The 21,220-nt window shown below is 40.0% G+C and overlaps 1 long non-coding RNA gene across 1 annotated transcript; it reads right to left on the bottom strand.

Annotated features, from left to right (window-relative positions):
- Positions 1-10,043: 10,043 nt before the first annotated feature.
- Positions 10,044-20,096, bottom strand: LOC120552453. The gene is made up of 3 exons (XR_005638009.1): positions 19,984-20,096; positions 17,524-17,580; positions 10,044-10,557 (listed from the first exon to the last, which is right to left on the bottom strand). It is a non-coding gene; the product is annotated as an uncharacterized LOC120552453 (long non-coding RNA).
- Positions 20,097-21,220: the final 1,124 nt, after the last annotated feature.

Raw genomic sequence — 21,220 nt, 5'->3', positions numbered from 1 at the left:
CTGCATCAAGGAGTAAACCTCTATATATATACCCCTGCTCTACCAACTAAGCTAACCGGGCCACTCCACACTCCCAGTTTGTGATGCAGGTGTTTTCAAGTTAGTGTGTTGTATATTAAGGTCCTGTCATTTATACCTCCTGTATTAATTGTAATGGTTACATCATGCAACAATAGTAGGCTTGAATAAACAATGTAACCACTGAAACAGTTTTACCCCTTCAATCAAATTCTTCTTCCTCTTTTCATATGACATACCTTTGATTGAAAGCTCCCTCCCCTCATTATTACAGCCCCCAATATTCTGTTTCAAGAGAATTGTGTCTAATTAGCAAAGTGAGACGTTCTCATTGGGCATGAGAAGGTTCCTTTGCCATACATGTTTGACATGGTAGAATAAAGGCTTTGAAGAATACACAGGGAGGTGTTTCCAATATTTTAGCACCAAGTCATACTGTTGAGAGAATTGGTGTTATGCAAATAACAGTGGGCTACAACGGTGTTGCAGGCTCTTTCATCAACATGTACTCCAAAACAAACACATGTACTGATTTCTGTGATAGATGATATGTAGGTTACACATCCCAGCCACATGTAGGAGTGAACGAAATGATCTCAGGGTCAAGAACCTTCTTTACTCCTCCATATTTGAAATACTTAGCACTAAGCTTTTAATGGTTTCCCCTCTGGAACAAAGTTCCTCTGAGTGCTTGAAAGGGCATCTTGCATATGCTAATTTCATGTCTAAATCTTAAAAGGATGCAATTGAGGGCAGTGCTCGGTGAAACAGTGCATTCCGGGTGAAATCATAACCTCATGTGAATCTCAGCTTTAGCAGCCTAAAGCAAAATAGGAAACCCATTATAAAAACAACTGTTGCATATTGTCCAGGCAATTTGCAGCATTCTGGGGTGAAAACTTTAAATGAAGCTCAATGTTCAGTTCATTCAGGAAGACCTCTATGCTTCACATTTCTCTCTCTGCCATCCTAATTAGCTGCAATGTCATCAGCTGAATGTGGGCGTTTACTCTTTCAGTTAAACCAACCAGATTTTTTGCATTTGCGTTGTTGCATTCAAACTTTACATCTGTTCTGCTCTTTGCTGCTGTCAGTTGTCATTTCAGGCAAAATCGATGCAACCCTCCTCCATCCCATTCACCTCCAGTTCTCTTCATTCCCAGCACCCGGGGTTCCTCCATCATCAGAAGCCCCGCTTCACATCCATCCAGATCTTCAGGCTTCCTTTATACCTTCATCACCTCCACCAGTGTCTAGATTCCATCAGGATGGATATTCCTACATATCCATGTGCTCTATAACCCTTATAATTTAACACTGCGATGGAGTCTAATCGCCAAAGAATCTAACACAGGGGTGTCAACTCAACTTCACTGAGGGCCACACTGGAAAATGAGAATCACATCAAGGGCCAGACATGTATGGTTTATTGACATGCTTTTATTTAATCGAAAAAGTAAAATATCTTTGACTGTATTATTGCATATCTCATGTAGCTTTCTCACTTACAGTTTGGTCGACATAAAGCCCTAAAAAAAAAAAGTTTCTCAGCCATCATAGAAAAAAACACCCAAAAAAGGTTTAAGCGACAAAAGCGACAAAAGCGACAAAACCTTCGGTACAAACGACAAAAACTAGGCGGGCCCAAAAAAACTGTGAACCTAAATTGATATGCGGGCCGGGTCAAAATCTGCGAGCAGCCGGGTTTGGCCCTCGGGCCTTGAGTTTGACACGTGCGCTAACCTATCAACCTATCATGCACCATGTTCATTAAACTTATTTCTCTCTTAAATGAAGTCTCTCCTGTTTGGAATGTTCATGCTTAGAATTACGTTGACAGGATTAAAATATAAGTGAAACAAAGGAATCACACTATCAACACAATGCATAATATAAACAATTTGAATAGAACTGATTCCACTCCCCCCTTGAGCCCATTGATTAGCATGATTAAGTCTAATCAGCCCAAATCAACAGCCACTACCCCATCACAGAAGCTCATCACGCATCACTAATCAAGTACAGCTTGATGCTACTCTTCAGCCAATCTTGCATAGTCATCAGGCGCTGTGAATAAATATGGCTGATATGATCAGTCTAAATTTTTAATCAGACGTTTGAACTGCAACAGTTATTTTCTCAGTTGTGCTGCTCTTTGTTTTGCTGATCTGAGGTCAGGAAGAGGTCAGGGTGATTTTCCTGAAGAACAGAAAATACTGTCAATGTACAGTGCCTCCTCAGCTATTGATCTACTATACTTTGCTGAATGTTATGAATGTTTTATGAACTATAGAAACTGTGTTTCAGCATAATGTGTGCATTTCACAATAACTGCATTAGTGATTTATAAAAATTTATCTATTTCACCTACTGTCAATCATTTCTCTTCCTGTCATAATAACTAAATGGCTATACACATATATAGTGTGACAACAGTCGCTTTGTTTCAGTAGCTCTGTTCACTACCAGGGGCTGAACACAGTCTTTTATTTTTTTCCGTGGTCGTTTGAATATGTTGTTGTAGATGTTGCTTTTATGAAAGAACAGTACGCCATGTGAAAGCATAAAAAAAAAAAATTTAAATATAGGAAACTGAATACTGTAAAATGAGAACAAAAACTGGGTGTTTTGTCATCCAGCTGGGGTATAAGCACATCTGCTGCTGCTTAAGGCAATATGTCAAGACCTCTTTGGAAATAAAGAAAATATGCCACTCAACTTCCTTAATTTTTTCAACCATTGCTGATATTGGACAAAGAAGAACTATGAAAAATGTGAAAGTCAGATGATCACAAAAGGTATTACAATTCATTAGGTCTGCAATGATTATTTTCTCAATTAATCCATTAGTTTTTTAGTCTATAAAATGTCAGAAACTTGGTTAACCTCAATTCAGATATAGTTAAGTTATCCACTTCACACTTCATCTTCCACTCAGTCAGTTGTGCATCCCCAAAATGGCTTTACTGTTACAACACTTCTATTAAGGCATCAGTGAATGAAACATGAACTTTCTTGTTGGAATCACATTTCCACTCTGGACTGAAGGACATGTTTCTTCTAGTTTTCCTTGAAACTGGTACAAAAGGGATTTTGAAAAGTCACACTGCTGCACAATTTCCCCTCAAGGTTCAGTAAAGTTAATCTTGCCCTTAACCTCAATGATCACTAACAGTGAACCCCATAAATGCTACAGATATAGAGACCACTGACATTTACTCTGATGTTTCCGATCCCATTTTGATGGCACATTTCACACCAACTCTATAGTTTCTTATTTTTATGGAGCCAGTCCAATCTCTCTTCATACTGGTATTGAGGACAATATGACACAGGAAACAAATGAGAGAGAGAAAAATAGCATTAGGGAATGAATTGATCTCTATCTGCAACATTTGCCTGCAACCTTGGCTTAAGTGTGCTCAGATTCTTTGGCAAAGCATCCCTTCGTACTTTCATTCTTTTTCTGGTGGTGCTTTACATAAAAAGCCTCTTGAAGTGGCGCTCTTTTAAGCGCCACATTAAAGAAATTATGCACAGGCGGCCTCTGAAAACTGGCACGATTCATGTTTACTGTTTTTCTCTCAGATATCATAATCCCACTATTGAATTTACCCTCCACAACTCCTTCCTCGGCCCTCTCTGTTTGCTATTATTCCATATGAAAGGCAGAGAGCAAAATTATTCCATTATGTCCTCTGTTGTATCTGTTTCATGTGTGTGCTTGGCAGGCAGGTTATGAATACAAATTCAGGCCAACATACTATTTAAGATTCATGACGGCACCAGAGGTAATATCGTATCTATTTTTCTCTCTCTGAGAACAATGGTAGAAAACATCTTAGAATTTGGCACCCACAATATGTCTAGCACTTGACCTTTCCTTTCCATCACACAGTTGTATGAGATGCCATCCTGGGTTGCTGAAATTTAGGCAGGTAAACGAGGCAAAGCCGAGCAAAGCGACCGACTGATATGGAGATAAGACGAGGTTGGCTGTCCCCACGGGGGCAAGGGTGAGATTGAAGGCTTGGCTTTGGGAATACATTTAAAACGTTGATGTATTTTCTCCACCCTTTCTTCCTGCCTGCAGCATTGATCTGCAAGCAAGACCTAAATCAACCCACGCAAATGAACTGAACAATGACTGACGTTTAGCAAAGCGCTGTTGGCTTCCAATCAGCTGTTCATCATCCTGCAGGTCATACTCGACTAGAGCCCATATCATATACATTAATATAGCAACAAAATACAAAATTGAAAAGGCTCAAACTAACTTTGATGAGTGTTGTTTATTAAACAAAAATGCCCATATCAAATCAACATATTTAAAAAAGGCAATGTTATATAAATATATAAAGAAGGGCAGTTAATCATATCAAACTTGACCATTACTTTGTGGGCCCTCAGGCCAGCTGTTTATTATATGTGATTTAACTAAAAATGATTTAGGAATATGTGCAAAGTACATTTTGACAAAAAAAATACGTTTTCAGTTAATCAGTTTTCAGTTAAATAACCCTGCCACAGTATATGTTTTCCTTTTCTGCCAATTCATCAGAGTGAGGGGTTGGGTAGCAGCGCTCATTGTTGTCTGAGACTACAATTGGGTGGCGGGAAATTTTGGACACATTTTTATGCATCATGGCCTAAACAAAATGTTATTTGTTAAAATTGCTTATTGTTGTGACTTTGTATTTCCGCAGAGAACTACAAATACATTCAGTCAGCCTCGGTTTTAATTGCATAGACAGTGCTAGGCTATGATCCCTGGACGTAAGTGTGTGTGTGTGTGTGTGTGTGTGTGTGTTGTGTGTGTGTTCTTCTTTAACTATATTCGTGGGGTTCAAAAACTGTGAATACAGCACACAGTTTTGTGGGGCCAAAATGCTGGACCCCACAAGTTTAAAGGGCTGTTTGAGGGTTAAGACTTTGTTTAAGGATTAGGGATAGAATTAGGTTATGGTTAGGGTGAGGGTAAGGGTAAGGGTTAAGGTTAGGCATTTAGTTGTGATGATTACGGTTAGGGTAAGGGGCTAGGGAATGCATTATGTCAATGACAGGTCCCCACAAAGATAGTGCCACGCACTATGTGTGTATGTGTGTGTGAAAGAGTGTTTAGGTTTTGCACCAGTTCCCCTCCTGTAAATCTGCCACTGAGGTTACTGAGGTACAGAAGAACTCCATCCTTTATGATTGCAACAACTTATGTCCAAATGTGATGGTTGGAAACACACCCTGCTTTAACTTAATGAACTCTCATGATACAGGCAATTATTTTGGACACAGTAAACCATCTATCTCTCTTATATTTTAAAAGGCTCCAAATAAATTTGTCTGTAGAGAGACTGTAGTTTCATTACCACACTAAAATTAATCTCCTTTTTTTCACACGTCTATGGCGACTAATGGACAAAATTTTTCCTGTAACCCCCACTCCAGTCGTTAGGCATTCAGAAAATAGGGCTCTTTTCCTCTTGTAATGGGACTTTCAAATAAATCATTCATAGCACCAAGCTAAATTAAATGCAATAACTTTTCAATGATTCCTTTTAACCTGCTGTGCAGATGGAGTAGGCCATTCCATTGCTATGGTGCATTTACTCAACAAAATGTAGCTATAAATGACTTCCGCACAATACAGCCTTTTTAGTTAATGATTTTCAGTTAGGGTTTCAGGAAAATTGAGCCGGGAGAAAGACAGCTTTGAGGGTTGTTTGAGCTGCCATATGTAAAGACGAGAGATATGCAGATATTACAGGTGCCTGATAACAAAGGGAAATCTTTCTCTTTTTATTTTCCTATACACTCTATTTCCTCTCAGAGCTGTTGTCTGTATGTTTGGCTATGACAAATGGAACAGCTGCATTGTGATGGCCAGCTTCCAGCCCTTATGCAATTCAGTGCACTGTCTCCCAGCAAAGATTACTGTTGTTTTGTTGTCCTCAAAACTGACAAGAATAATTATTCATTTTTGGCTTATTTGCATCCTGATGTGGCATTTTCATGTTTGTTTACACACCACACCAGCCCATTTGAAACAGCTGAGCTGACTGTCACAAGCCAGGAGTCTGCCACACCTTTAGCTTGTAAGTACAGTTTATTGTATGAGCGGCTCACTGAGTAGTTTGAAGCTGCAAAGGTCAGTCAACCATTAGAAAACCATACCAGTGCTTCTGTAAGCACATTTAGATAATAGGTACTGTAAGTTTCGGTACCATCTCCCAAAGCATACTGTTTTAGGTTTCATTTCACAACATTCCATTAAGCCATTGGTCTCCATCAATTTTCTATCCAGAGGAAATCCAGCTAATGCCGACCTTACACCAAACGACTTTTCACAAAACGACTTTTCAGATTCCACTGTCGCAGACAAATTGCCAAAATCTGAATGAAATCATGAGTCTTGCTCTATTTGGGGCACCCTCCCGTCGTCTCAATGGTTTTGATGTAAGGTGGTCATAATACTCAGTCCAAGTCAGTCTTTTTCTCGTCTTGACGTTCCGACAAAATTAAACGTGTTTGATATTATGTGAAAATCATGTGAATATTGTCATATACCAATGGGTGCGCTCCCTCCAGCATCAAACAGGAAGCAGCAAACATGTAGAGTGTGAAAGTTGCCGATTTTCAACCCTTTTGAAGGAGTTTTACCGGATAAACGCAGACCTCTGGGTACTGCCGCCTATCATCTGCATGTAGGGCAGGACAGAAAATCAAACTTTCCCTTAAATTACCCAACCCGTTCTCATTCCGAACTCGTAAAATAAGTACGTTTGGGCAGTGGCCTTCAGCGTCTGATGTGACGAAAAAGGCACCCTTCGGCGTATTTGTATAACGTACTGGGGAGAGCTGCAGTTGGATGATATTTAGCGAGTGGTATGTAAGGGGAAATTGCTGTGTGAGGAGGTTGGTTGGGGTGGCGGGTGGGTAAAACACCGGACTTTCACTCTCTGACTTTTCAGACTCGGGTTTGTGTCCCGGGTGTGGCGTTTTTGTTTCCCCGTCTCCGGCGTGTGTTTCCCGGCGTTTTTGTTTCCCCGTCTCCGGCGTGTGTTTCCCGGCTTTTGAGGCATCCTTTCCCCGTTGTTTTTCTCCTAAACCCAACCTCCGCAATTCCGTTATTGTCGCGCTTCACCCGCGGCCGTCTCCCGGCGTGTGAGGCGTCCTCCCCCGCTTGCTGGAGTCGCTTTATAGAGTCACTTTTTTCTTTCCTCCCGCGTGTCACAGAACCGTACGCCCACCCACGACCCTTTCCTAAACCCAACCATCCCGACCAAGCGAGTCAAAAGGGACGGCAATAGTGGCGACCAAGCACGTTTACATGAGACGCTAAAGGTGACTTTTAATGTCAATAAGAACGAGAAAGGCTCCTGACCGAACGTCCTTATTTTACGAGTTGGGTGTGAGAATGTGTTGAATTACTACCAAACGCTAGCGGTAGCTAGCTAGCTAGGGTAATTTTTTTGCGAACAGCCACCGTGAAGTGGAGCTATTTTAATTTCAGCGCCCATGTTATTCAATCTGTCCTGCCACATCGGCAGCGATCATGCATGGAGCGACCGCTCCGGCCCGCACTGCAGTGATCGTTTCGCCGTCTCCTCTATTTCCTCCGCAAGTGAATGTGTCAAGCCAGGCAGGTAATCACATACAGGGATACTTTACAAAATATTAGAATTAGAATTCATTACCACAGAAGTCAGGACGACGGGTCTGCAGTCATTCAGTCCTGTGATCTTTGTTTTGTTGGGGACAGGGATGATCGTGGAAGATTCAAAGCAGGCTGGTAGGAAGCATGTCTTCAGTAAGTTGCTAAAGATGTCTGCTAAAGTGAGAACTGAGTCAGCTGGAGCTGTTTCCGTGAGGTGTATGAACTCATCTGTAGTGAAAGATGTCTGGGTACTGCAGCTGAAAACTAAATTAGAACTAAAAACAAGATAAAACAATGTGCACTGTAGCTGGCACCATGTTGATCTAGGAAAGTCTATAGTCTAAAAAGTCTGTAGATAAAGATCTATAATCTGGGTATCTACAAGCCTACAATGTGACAACCACAAGAATAGCCTCAAAGCAAATTAGTGTGCACTGCACAATAAAGAAGTGTGTGACACACAAATCGCCCCCATATTTTGCCAAGTGGTAAGAGATAACTATGCTGTTTGCATTGCTCTGATGTTAGTGGAAAGCCGTGTGTGTCTGAGGGACACGCTATGATTTCAAAGGTTAATGCATGGCAGAAATAGAACATGAGTGGGTTTGATAATCACAGGCAAACAAGAGACCAGTGATACACCATGTCAGCTTGAAGATGCAACTGTGTGTATGTGTGTAAAAGACTGGAGAACAATTTGTTCAGGCAAATAGCTGTGTAAGTTTGATTTGAAGGAGGGATGTGCACAAATATTAACTTTAGGAAGTTAGTGAAACTGGAAGTTTAAAATGTATTTGTATAAGATATGCATATAATTGCTAGCTTCAGTGCAATGTAGTGTATCAAAGATTTTCAGTGCATACACTTATAATGATAAAGCAGACAGTGTGTCTCTGAAATATGTAATTGGCTGAGACGCACACAATGAACCGTTTATCCTCTATCAGATTTTTCGTTCAGAACTAGTCAATGAAGCAGAAATCACCCCATACTTTGAATACTTCTTAAAGACTCATACAAGTGTTGCAAATATTTCTTTGTTTTGTAGTAAAAGTGCAACATTGCTTCTTCAAAAGTATGTTCATTTGCTACTACTTTGAAACCACAAATTTGTGAACATTAACCAATGATTAATTAACAGTTTCTTTCCAAAGGCTATCCTAAAATCTAAATTTCCACACATGACTCTGCACCCATATTCACATTTTGTTAGTGTTTTTACAATCTATTTTATTAATCTGAGCATTATATTATTGTTATTATTATTATTATTATTATTATTATTATTATTATTATTAAGAACTGTGAAAAATATTTATTGTCACAAACTACGTGCCCTTGTTTTATGATGAATGAATGAATGTTGTATACGTGGATGTGTGCAATATAATTTTCTTTATGGCACCGCTGGGAGGGGCACTCATAATTTCATTGTATTCATTGTAATATAATGACAATAAAGGCTTTTTGTCTTCTTATCAAACATGTTGAGACCTCACACATTGTACTGTACAGTACTGGCTCAGTTGCACACATACTGTACTGCTGCCGGAAATACTCATTAGCGACCAAATGTGGATTAATCCAACAAATGAAAAAATGAAAAAAAACTAGAAAAACCAGAAACTATGCAAATTATATATATATATATATGTGTGTGTGTATATATATATATATATATGTGTGTATATATAATTCAGTAGGTACCAATGGGCTCGGAGCCACAGAGTAGGTAAGTCAGAAAGTAATGACAGACATGTTTTAATTTTTTAATTACTGTTTTGTGTTAAGCTGCTTGAAAAAAAAAGGATTTGTTTGGGTAACTTTTACAACTGTAAAGTTAGTATTACCAAGTAATGTTATACTTAGGTCGATACGGCCATCTGTTGTTGCTTTAATGGGCTTGATGGGTTTGCCATATAATGCATTTAGGATATTTTCCAAGCATACTGTACCTTTGAGGTTATTCTGGAGAATATTCTAGACAGTATTTGTCTTTGTTTTGGATTGTTGCAATAATAATAATATAAACATTTGCATAAGGCAAGCATATTTGTCCACTCCCATGAGCATTAAAACAAATATAAACAAAAATATCCCTTTTAATGTACATTTAGAACAGATAAAAATGTGCATTAAATTTGTGATTAATCATGAGTGAACTATGAATCAATATCCATATTATTCACTTTCCAGCCCACATACACTACAACGCACTCTGCCCTCCAGTTTTGTCAACTCTTTTTGTTTTCAACACATTCAGTTTTATGGTTAGGTAAGAGTAGACGTACTTAGTTATAGCTTGTAGGTGTATAGCCTGCTGCGCTGTTATCTTGCATTACTCAGTTTTTAAGGATGCAGCTAAAAAAAAGCATTGATTTGACTGACAGCATTTTTATTTTGTATTTCTTCAGCAGATACAAGCTACATTCAGACAGCCTATCACTGATCTGCAGCCACTCAGGAATATATATGAAGCTGTTTAGTGCATGCTTGAAGTCATTGAGCTTTGGGATAGCAATCTCATGCTGAGGAGATGTTTATTCAATCTCTTCTTAAAGGATTGAACACTACTTGATGTGATGTCACCGATGACAGCAGGGGGAAGGCTGTTCCATGTTGTTACAGCAGAGTGGAGAAAGCTCCTGTCAAGGCATTTGGTGTAAGCCCTGGGGAATGACAAAGCATGGCTTGGTGGTAACAACCGAGAGATTCAGAGATTCCTGGGACATGAGTTGAGGGTAGTAGTGTTTTCAGGTCTGCTGAAAAGTTAGGAGTATGCATTTTGACAAGAAGTTGTTACAGCAACTGTTCTGCGATGGCTCAGCTTGGTGATGGCATAATCCTTTAGGGCAGGGGTTTCAAACTCAATTTCACCATGGGCCACACTGGAAAATAAGAATGACATCATGGGTCAGACATGTATAGTTTATTGACATGCTTTTATTTAATCGAAAACGCAAATATCTATGACCGTATTATTGCATGTCCTATATAGCCTTCTCACTTACAGTTTTGTTGACATAAAGCCCTTAAAAAGTCAGCAAAAACGTTCCTTAGCCATTATAGAGTTTAGCACAACAACCTGTTTCACAGGCCTGAATATGAAAACGCTCTGGTTCTAGGATCAAGCTAGTTGGCCAACTTCCACAATGCTCCGAGATGTTGTCCAACACGTTTGCATATGCTAGACAGACAGTTGGTCTACTGGAGTTTTCTGTCAATGCATATTCCCAGAACTTCCATCTGCTCTTTAAGCTTTTTTTGTTTTTTAAATTGTTCTCCAAAAGAGGAAATCAGGGCAAGATGGGATCGTTGCCTTGCACATTTACTGGGCTCAAAGGGGACCTTCCACCTTTGAGCTGTTATTGGTGCAAAGATGGTGGAATCATCCACGTAGGAAAACATATTCTAGACTTATGATATAAATCATCAACGTTGAGGAGGAAGCCTTATAGTAGCTATAACCTAACCATATGCGGGAGGCCAGACTTGAGATTCAGTCTCATACGTCAAAGTCCTGTACGCACACCATCCAGTTCTCTACAACCTGTGTGGTACAAAAACAGAGCGCTTCCTGGACTGGAAAAAAAACATTGCCAGTCAACATAAAGCATAAAGCAATCATGTTTCCGCCAAAAGGGAATCCCATTTAGTATATAAACAAAAGTTTTAGAAGAGAAGGTTGTAAATTTCTAAAACATGTGCAATAACTGATATGGTTCTTCAGACCAGTTGCTCCATGCAAATGTTTCAGTTTGTCTCCAAAAATTGCATTACCTTGGGATCGAGCCAGTTAAAAAAAAAAAATTTACTCCAAATGTTATGGAAAGCTTTTTTCCTAATTTCTGTCAAGTGGAGTTCAGAAATGTGAATCTAAGGCAGGCTCGTGTGTGTGTGTGTGTGTGTGTGTGTCTTTGATCTCCTTCCTATAGCACCGTCTCTAACTTACAGTATGTGACTGATCCTCTGGTACACCAGCCACTGAAGATGCTACAGGCCACCAAACATCTGCATAAGTGTGTGTGTTTGTGTGTGTGTGTGTGTGTGTGTGTGTGTGTGTGTGTGTGTATGTGTGTGTGTGTGCATATGTGCGTCGGTGTGTGCAAATCTGTGCATGCTCTATTATCTCATCTTCTTCAAGTACCCCTTTGAGTTGGGTTCAGTCTTCATGCCACCCACTTCTTTTGCAATGCATTATGCACTGTTCCACTACATATATTTATTTATTACTGTGTCTTTCAAGATCAAAATGAATAGCAAATAGGCTCCAGCAAGATAAATATTCTAGCAGAAGTGGGAGTCAGCTGAGGCCGTCAGACGGGAGGTGTGTCTGAACATTACAGATCATTCAGATCAAGGTAGATATTGTAGCTGCTTGTCTTAGGCTCCACAGGTCATCAAGTGAACAAGGTCTGAGGGCGAGAGAGGCAGACAGAGTGAGAGGGGGGAGGTGGGGTCTTCTGGAATTCATAAGAACTCTTTCTCTGCCTCTCTTCTTTCTTCTCTTCACACCTGGAGCTGGATGCTCCCACCCACCGTTCCTACATACATACAAGGTTCCATACTGCAGTGTAAATCTACAGTACCTCCAGGCAAACAGGCAAATGCCTCCGGCCCCCCAAATCTTCCACAAGGCCCCTCTTAAGAGACTGACAAGTAAGAAGCAAATTGCTAAACTCCCAAAGGTAATAACATTTTCTTCTCCACAAGATGATTCTGCTGCTAAATCTGCTACTAAAGATCAATCTGTTGCCAGCACAAATAGCACTTGGTGAAGTAGCAATTATGAAAATAGTGATAACAACAATAGCAATGACAAAAATCCTCTGCTCATGTTGAGATCTCAAGTACATCACAGTTCCACAGTAGTGGCAGGTCATAAACTGTGAATGCTTATGGACTTAGAAATGGTACCTTCATTATAAAATCTTAACTCAGCACATATTCTTACCCACCTATAACCCACTTTCTGATGGGTTATGAGGTATAATTAAAAGACCTTGGCAGCACATCAATTTGACAATGCAGAACTCACAAAAAAAGATAATTTTTAAGCGACGAAATTTTAAGGAGTAGGAAAGTGAGTCAAGGATTAAGTAGGTCAAGATTATTCATAATTTGTAGAACAATATGAATATAAGGAACATACAATATTATTCAATGGTAATATAGTATACAGTTTAATTACATGACTATATAACTAATTACAACATATCAGAAATAGCTTTTTAAATATTGCGTTCCACTACAGCACTACCACAGCAGAATACATTTTCAAAAAGTCAACACACAAACAACTAATGTAGTATCAACCCAAATGAACATGATTAAGTAAGGTAAGTTTAAACTACTCAGACAACCAAAATATTTTGCGGTCTTTGATTGGTTAGCATATTAGAATTTCTGATGAAACAAGTGCAGGAAAATAAGCTAAATAATTATCAGTTATCCAGTTTCCTAAAGCTAGATTATGTTATTCCTGTTGTCTTACTGCTTCAGCTGCAAGTGGTTTTCTGCTACTCTTGTCCTCCTTGTACCGCTTGTCCAACATGGCATCATGGCCACGTGGTGTCTTATCTCGAGAACGTGCCGTACTATCGCGAGAACGTGCCGTACTATCGCCAGAACAACGTCACACGCGTGTAAAAAAATAAAAAAGGTTGGGTTTAGGAAAATTGAGAAAGGCTTTAGTAACACAAAAAAACGACAAAAACACGACGGTGACCAACGTCACACGCGTAGGAAAACAATAAACGGTTGGGTTTAGGAAATAAACATTGGGGAAGGCTTAAAAAAAAAAAAAAAAAAACGGTTGAAAAACACCACACGTGGGACGCGATCTGGGCTCTTCTGGGTGAAAGCCCTGTGTTTTACCCATGAACAAATCCAACCAACCTCTTTCTGCAGACTTACGTCCTTTCATACTACTCTCTACGGCGAACAAACGGCATTGATAAACACGCTAAAAAGTGATTATGCGTCTAGATAACACGCAAAAACGGCATACGAATTGAAAAGATATTACTGGTAAAGTTGTCTAATATAAGTAAACCCCGAAGTGTACATCAACTTCGGCCTTGAAGGCAAAAACAAGTCTCCCCTGTGCCTCCCGGCCGCAGTCTGGAAGCTGAAGCAGGAACTGTTAACACAGGCTTTGTGTTTCCCTGTTGTATTATTATTAACTTTGAAAATAAAATACCATGCCACTTTATGAGATCAGTCTGGCTTGTCCGCGGCACGGTGGCCCAGGGTTGTCACAATCATGACTTTTAGTTAATGATTTAATTGTCTATTTCTGTTCACTTGCCACACATTGGTGCTGTTGTATTTGAACTTGCAACTGGACATAAATCCCTGTTGTTAATTTCAATGTCTGCTCATCGAAATGATGCGACCATTGGCAAAGGGGTGTCAACTCTTCTTCAAATACTTTGCTGAAACAATGTTTCACCTCTTGCTCCGCTGCACAGATTTATTTTAATTGCTTGTTCTAAAACTGTTGAGTGGGCCTACCTAATATAACGACAACATGGTTCAAGACAGTTACTTAGTTACGGATGACAGGTCCAGAAGAGCACCGTTCTTTCCTTAGTAAGCAGATTATATATAAATAAATCACACTCTCCTGGCCCCCTCGCCTCCACGCCAAAACAGTGACAGAAAGTTGAAAACCATTGTCAGTGGGGGAAAAAAACTGTCACTAAAAGTCTCATTTTCAATACCAACTTTTATTTTCGATGCCAAAAATTACTGTCACTGTCCTTGCTCCATAAGAGGAGGCTTGATTTTATTTTCAAAAGTTAATAATAATACAACAGGGAAACACAAAGCCTGTGTTAACAGTTCCTGCTTCAGCTTCCAGACTGCGGCCGGGAGGCACAGGGGAGACTTGGTTTTGCCTTCAGGGCCGAAGTTGATGTACCTCTTGCTCTGTGCACATCCACCGCCTCTCACTCTCTCTCGGTCGACCACGCACTTGCAAACGTGCAAACAAAACATTTGTGTAGTCGTAAACTATTGGTCTTATATTCGTTTGATAATATGTCCTTTTGTTCACAGTTCCCTTTGCTTCTTTCTTTCGCTCTCTCCATCATGTTTGCAGTTGTGCTCCAAGCTTTCTCTTTTGCGCTTCCAAACTCTTTGTTTGAAATGGAATGGAAAGGTAACTGTTGTCTCTGCTTTTTGGGGAACCATCCACTGTTGGACCAGACTTGATTAGAACAAAGGAAATGCATATCTCTGTAAACTTGAATAGAATCGGCACTACCATGATAAACAACCTTTGTCTGTGACCTGGAGTAAACCTGAAATTCAGAGGTGTGTCCTTATCCTGAGAGACAGGAATATAATTCGGAAACAGAGATGATTTCAGGACTGCGGACCTGGGACCCGACAAGGGAACAAGGTTCTGCAGTCCGCTGTTTACAGTGTATTGTTTTGTCATGTCACATGACTGCAAAACTGTGACCCCACAAGGGGAAGCATGTCTTGTAGTCCACTGCTGGCAGTGTTTCATGTTTTATGTTTGATTGTTTTTGTCATGTCATTTTCATCGTGTTGATCATTAAACCCTTTGCTTAATCTTTCAATTGGACCAAGCCTCTCTTTCCTCCTCAGAAATCGAACGAACACGTCATTTTGATTTTCTTAACAATTGGTGACCCTTCGACGTGGATTTTTGGAGGACGAAAGGAAAAATGCAAACTGAAAGAAGGAGCTGGTGTCTGCTGATCTCTCACACAGAGCCCGAAATTGAAAGGTGAGCCAGAAACAGTTTTTATCGAAACTCTGCAAATAGTTAATTTAGGAAGATTTAGGTGGGAGAGATCAGCAGCGTCAAACTCGTAAGTCTATTAAAATCTGTAAAAGTATTGAAAAAGTAATGCCAAATTTAAGTCAAAAGTAATTGTAAATCATTTGTGTGTGATTTATGTGGTGATGGGAAGCTTAAATGGCCTGTGAAATCCATGGTGTTATTAGGCTAATGCACACACAATAAGTCCGTAGAAGTCTGCCGAGGTGAAGCCTTTGAAAGTGTTGGTACCGTGTGCATAGTCTATAGATGTCCGTACAGTTGACCGGGGTGGAGCCCTTGAAAAAAATATAAAAATGTCCGTGAAGCTGGCCGGGGTATTAGACCTTGAAAAGAACAGTACAAGTCCGTAAACAGCCGGCCGATTTAGACTCTGAAAAATGTTAAATAAAAGACCGCGAGGGTGGCGACAGAGTAAGTCTCTGTAAGGCACGGAGGAAAGATTAAGACTTTTTCAAAGCCAGCTTAACAGCTGTGGGGACGTAGGATTTGGGAACGCTGATTTTGCGGCGACGGCGGAAATAAAGCGCCAAAGAAGACCCCCCAGTTTTTTCTCGTGACCATAGCATTGAAATAGAAAAAATCAATTAAATAGGTATAGTTGAATTGTGTAAAAACACTTAGGAAATTGTACAGAGGCCTACTGTAAATATTTTTGAAATAGAATTGTGTTTGAATTTGAGTCCGTGGCAGCGACTCGCGCAGTCTGTGTTTTGTGAAACTGTAAATAAGATGTGTTGAAATTGGAAGCGCAGTGTGGTTATAACTTAATTGTAAATAAGATTGGTTTGTTGAAATTGAGAGCGCGCAGCTCAGTGGTGGGGTTTGTGGACGTGTTGAGGTTACAGGCGCAGTGTGGTTGTGGATTAATTGTGGATATTCGTTTGTGTTGAATTGATAGCATTGGGGAATTCCATCCTCTGGGTGGCAGAACGAACAGCAGCTCCATTATGTAGAACTATCTTCTGAGGATATTGCAGTATGAATGCTGTACAGTATGTTTTTGAGTGGATGGCTGGTTTGATTTTTGTGGAAAAGGGTGGAGCAGTGAGACTGGCTCAAAAAGTGGAAATGGATTAATCGGTATGTCTTTGAAGAGTCGGGTGCCGACCCTGAACATATGAAAGATGTGGAATGTTTTAAAGTTTGAATGGAGTTTCTCAGTAAATGCATGAATGAGCAGCTAGCAGTTGAGTATGTATGAAAATGTGTCGGCTTTGAACATTCAGTCCCTCTGTTTTGAGGGGGCAAAGATGCCTGCTAAAACGTTGAATATTTAAAACGATTGGTTTCATTTGATTACATTTCTTGTCCATGTTTAGTGTTGTTCTATAGGGACAGAAATGGAGAATACCTTACAGTTTTAGTCTTATTCAACTTTAAATCCATTTTCCTGTCTAAATACATTAAGGTTCAGTTATTCTTCCAACAAACAAACTCTTACAGTATTGTCTCCTGTGTTAATGAAGGACTGTCTAGGAGAGTGAATGCTTGAATCATTGTAATCTTCTCTCTGAACTATTTGATATGTTCCCCCATGCCAGAATATTTTGTAATTGAAATAAGGGATTAATCATTATATTCTAAGTAGGTTAATGGATTTTGAGTTTGTTTTTCTTCTGCTACATTTTTAATACATTTTAACTTTTCTTTTGTCTTCGTTTTTGGGTTTTTGTTTCAAGTAGGATTGTGTCTGCGTGATTGATGAAGCCCATTGCAAGTAAAAGCATTCCATTGAGTTATCTGAAAAGGGGACAACATAATTTGAGGTGCTTTAAGCAATTTAACATTAGCTACAATTGTAACAAAAAGAATTTAAGATTCTTAGGGGGTTTTCAATGGATAATTTAGTAAATGTATTTGGCATTTCTACTGTATGTGTCAACCTCTAGATAGAATACATTATATTCACAGCTTCTACATTGTACAACTTAACCAACACCCTAGCATTGTGTATTATCAGACCAACCACAACAATGTGTAGTAAGCTGGATAATAATTTGTCACAATAGACCATATAGCTACTTTACTGACCTACCTGGGAAAGCATCGTAGCTCTGCTCGGGTCCTGCAGGTCCCACAATGTTTCATTGTTCTACAGAGAGAAGACAATAATTAATACAGCTCCATTGAGTAAGGCCTCACTAAGCCTATATGATTCCCATGGCAAATTAGCTCAGTAAAGTAGCTAAAGTAAGCCAAAGTTACTTGGTTGGCTAGCATTTAACGTTAGCAGTTAGCTAACGTTAAATGCTAACTTCACAGCTTTACTAGTAACTTAACACAACAAAACAAGAAACGTCTCTTAACCATGCTAGTAACGTACATCACAGACAATATACATAAATGATCAATACTTGCACTTTATTAATCTTGTAGAAATCCACTGTTTAGAGTGGTTTGTGTGTTCTCCAAAGTCTTTAATGGTTTTGGTGTTTAGTCTCATTTTTTCTGTTTTGTATTTTGCTCCGTTTCCTTCTTTATTTTGACAGTCAGTTTTTTTTCTTGTCTTGTCTTGTTTTACTTCCTGTCTTTTGTTTTTGCCTGATGTTTCTCACCTGTTTCCCAGCCCTTGTGTCACCTGCCTCTTATTACCTCGTTACCCTCTGGATTTAGTCTTTGTGTTCCCCTTGTCCTGTGTCAGATCATTGTGTACTGTTAGTAGTGTTAATTGTGTGTGTTTCGTCTCCAGTTCGTATTCCTGTGTGTTAGTCTTCCCTGTTAGTCTTAGTGTTTCTGTGTTTCTATTTTGACCTGGACTTTATTTTGGATTACCTTTGTGCCTGCCTTTTCCAGGACTCCTTTTGGTTTTGTATATTTTTGTTTTATTAAATCATCAAAACGATCCTCTGCTTCCGTCTCTGCATTTTGGGTCTGCCATTCACCAACCTCCCTCAACACTAACCTTAGCTGCACAACCCGGTCTCACGGCAGTTCGTGTAAATGTCAATGTTATTCTTAATCTATTGATACGCGTTCACAGATACGTTTTTCTCGTTTTTTACGTGTAAATATCACGTTATTTTCTCGGGAAAAGGACGCCGGGAGGCGGCCGAAAAGGACGCTCCATAAGCCGGGAGGCGCCCGTGAGGCGGCCCGCTGGGGACGCGCCACAATAACGGGATGGCGGAGGTTGGATTTAGGAAAAACCTTACGGGGAAAGGGTGCCTTAAACGCCGGGGAGACGCGCCACAGTAACACTCAGGAAAAAATGCCACATGCAGGGACGCCATCCCCGGGAAACGAAGCGCCACACGCGGGACGCGATCCCCGCTCGCCCGGGTGAAAGTCCTGTGTTGTTTGACCCATCCACCACCCCGACCAACCTCCCTACGCGGATTTTCGGCTTTTTATATTACTCCCTACCATTTTCGTGCTGTGGCCACAAAATATGCTTCCCATTGAAACGCATCAACTCACATTTTCATGTTGTCCACCACGGAAAAAACGACAAAAACTTCTCCGTGAACACGTATCAATAGATTAAAATAACGTCACATTTACACGAACTGCCATGAGACCGGGCTGAGCTGCACTGAAACGTCAGGCAGGAAGGTACGTTTGAGCTGTCACTCAAACGTACTCCAAAAAATCATTAGCCAATGGGGACGCACCCCTGTAAGACCCACCCATGCGAGAGGTTTGTGTCAGTATTGCAAACAGAGTTTGAAAGCGCAAACAAGAAAGCTGGGAGCAAAACTGCAAACGTGATGGAGAGAGCAAAAGACATTGAGAAAGAAGCAGAGGGAACTGTATACAAAAGGACATTTTATCATACAAATAAAAGACCAATAGTTTATGACTATACAAATGTTTTGTTTGCAAGTTTTAAGTTTTACCTTGTGAGGTGACAATTTATTTTTTGCTTGAGTTAGTGATTTTTGTTTGATCCTTTGCTTGGAATTAAAGGCACAAAAATAATCCCATATGTTTACATCCAGACATTTTTATGTGAATTTTCCAGTTAGAAAAGCTGGATGCAAGTGACAACTCAGAGCTGTCAAAAACACTGCTGCCCCTGTAGGGAAGACTCTCTGTTATAAATCAAGAGACCTGCTGTCGGCACCTCTCTGTCATCAACTTGCTTCGTAAGCAACAAATAGTCTAATATGCGCTGAAACGGAAGAACCTGCCCGACAGCCAAGCTATTTTTTTCCTAACATTGGATCCTCAGGCTCAGGTAAACACATTACAAATGTAAACCTATAGAATGCAGAACTGATTTAAAAAAAATAATTCATCACTTACATGGTTATGGTTATTATTATTACAATTATTGTTTCCCCTGCTCTACTGACCTAAGACGTTCAGTTACCGCATTACCGTGCTGATGAAGTCACATCAAGCCCACCGCAGAGTCAAGTTATCACCGTGTCACCACTGTTTTTGCAAGCGTGTTACTGTCCATAAACAGTGTTTAGTAGCCTGTCTGTTTCTATACTGAATGTGTGCATTCCGAATGCATGTGAGCAAAGTGGAGGGTCTAGAATTCCCTCACCTCCTCACGTAGCTGTTCATTCCCCCCACGCTGCGTTGTATTTATCAGATGAACTGCGCCATGCTGCCAGTGCAGGAGCTCCCTGTTTAGCTGTTGGCATCCGGCTGAACACAAGGAGCTCTGGGCACTGGGGGCATGGAGGGAGGGCGGGTGCAGTTCATCTGATAAATACAACGTAGCGGTAGGAGTGGGAATTCTGGACCCTGCTCCGGGCATGTTGATTTTCAGGGGCAGCCCCCAACTAAGAACAAACAACAAGCAGAAATAAACAAAACGTAAAGTCGGCCTCTCAGTTACACACTGAAATAAAGATGACTAGCCTATATATGCTATACAAAAGAGACTACTAAAGGAATAAATGTATTTGAAAAGTTTATTTCAAAAATGTTTTTTTATGGAAGTTATCGTGGCAAATTGAAGGACTTCACAAAATGTGCGTGGTATGACAACAAGAAATACCGTGACAGCCCTACAATTATGTAATAATTGTAAATGGACTGTTTTTATATAGCACTTTTCTAGTCTTAATGACTACTCAAAGCGCTTTTACATAGTACAGGAACCATTCAACTATTCACACACACGCTGTGGCCAAGGCTGCTGTACAAGGTGCCACCTGCTCATCAGATAAACATTAGCACATATTTACACTCCGATGCGCAGCATCGAGGGCAACTTGGGGTTCAGTGTCTTGCCCAAGGACACCTCAACATGGACTCAAGCCACATATAGCTAGTTTGCTTATGATGCGATTAGGATGACAGTCAGCAACTCCACGTCTGAGGCCATGACACTCTGTCGGAAACCATTCATTGTTCCCATTGGGTTGGGAGTGACTTGCTGTCACAGTTGAGTTCAAGTATCTCCAATGCTTGTTGATCAGATAGAACGCAAGATCGACAGGTGGATCGGCCTAGTGTCAGCATTCTATGATCATTAACTTTGGGGAATGACCAAAATAATGAGATCATGGGTACAAATGGCTGAAATGTTGTTTTTTTTTGTGGTAGAAAACCTCAAGTCCATGCAGAGATTTTGTTTTATTCTACACTTGTATACATGTTAATTTTTTTCATCCCTCTAAGTATACTTTTCAGTAGTTGTTTTGGAATTTTAATTTTTGCTATCTTCTTTTTAAATCTTATTTTATTATCTTATTTATTATCTCTAGTATATTTTATAGTTTATATAATTGTACAATATCACTGCACTGCTCACTAAGTTTCAGATGTATGTC

Source organism: Perca fluviatilis, chromosome 22 (assembly GCF_010015445.1).
Source record: "Perca fluviatilis chromosome 22, GENO_Pfluv_1.0, whole genome shotgun sequence".
Lineage (NCBI taxonomy): Eukaryota > Metazoa > Chordata > Actinopteri > Perciformes > Percidae > Perca > Perca fluviatilis.
This window is presented reverse-complemented; position numbering and strand designations above follow the sequence as displayed.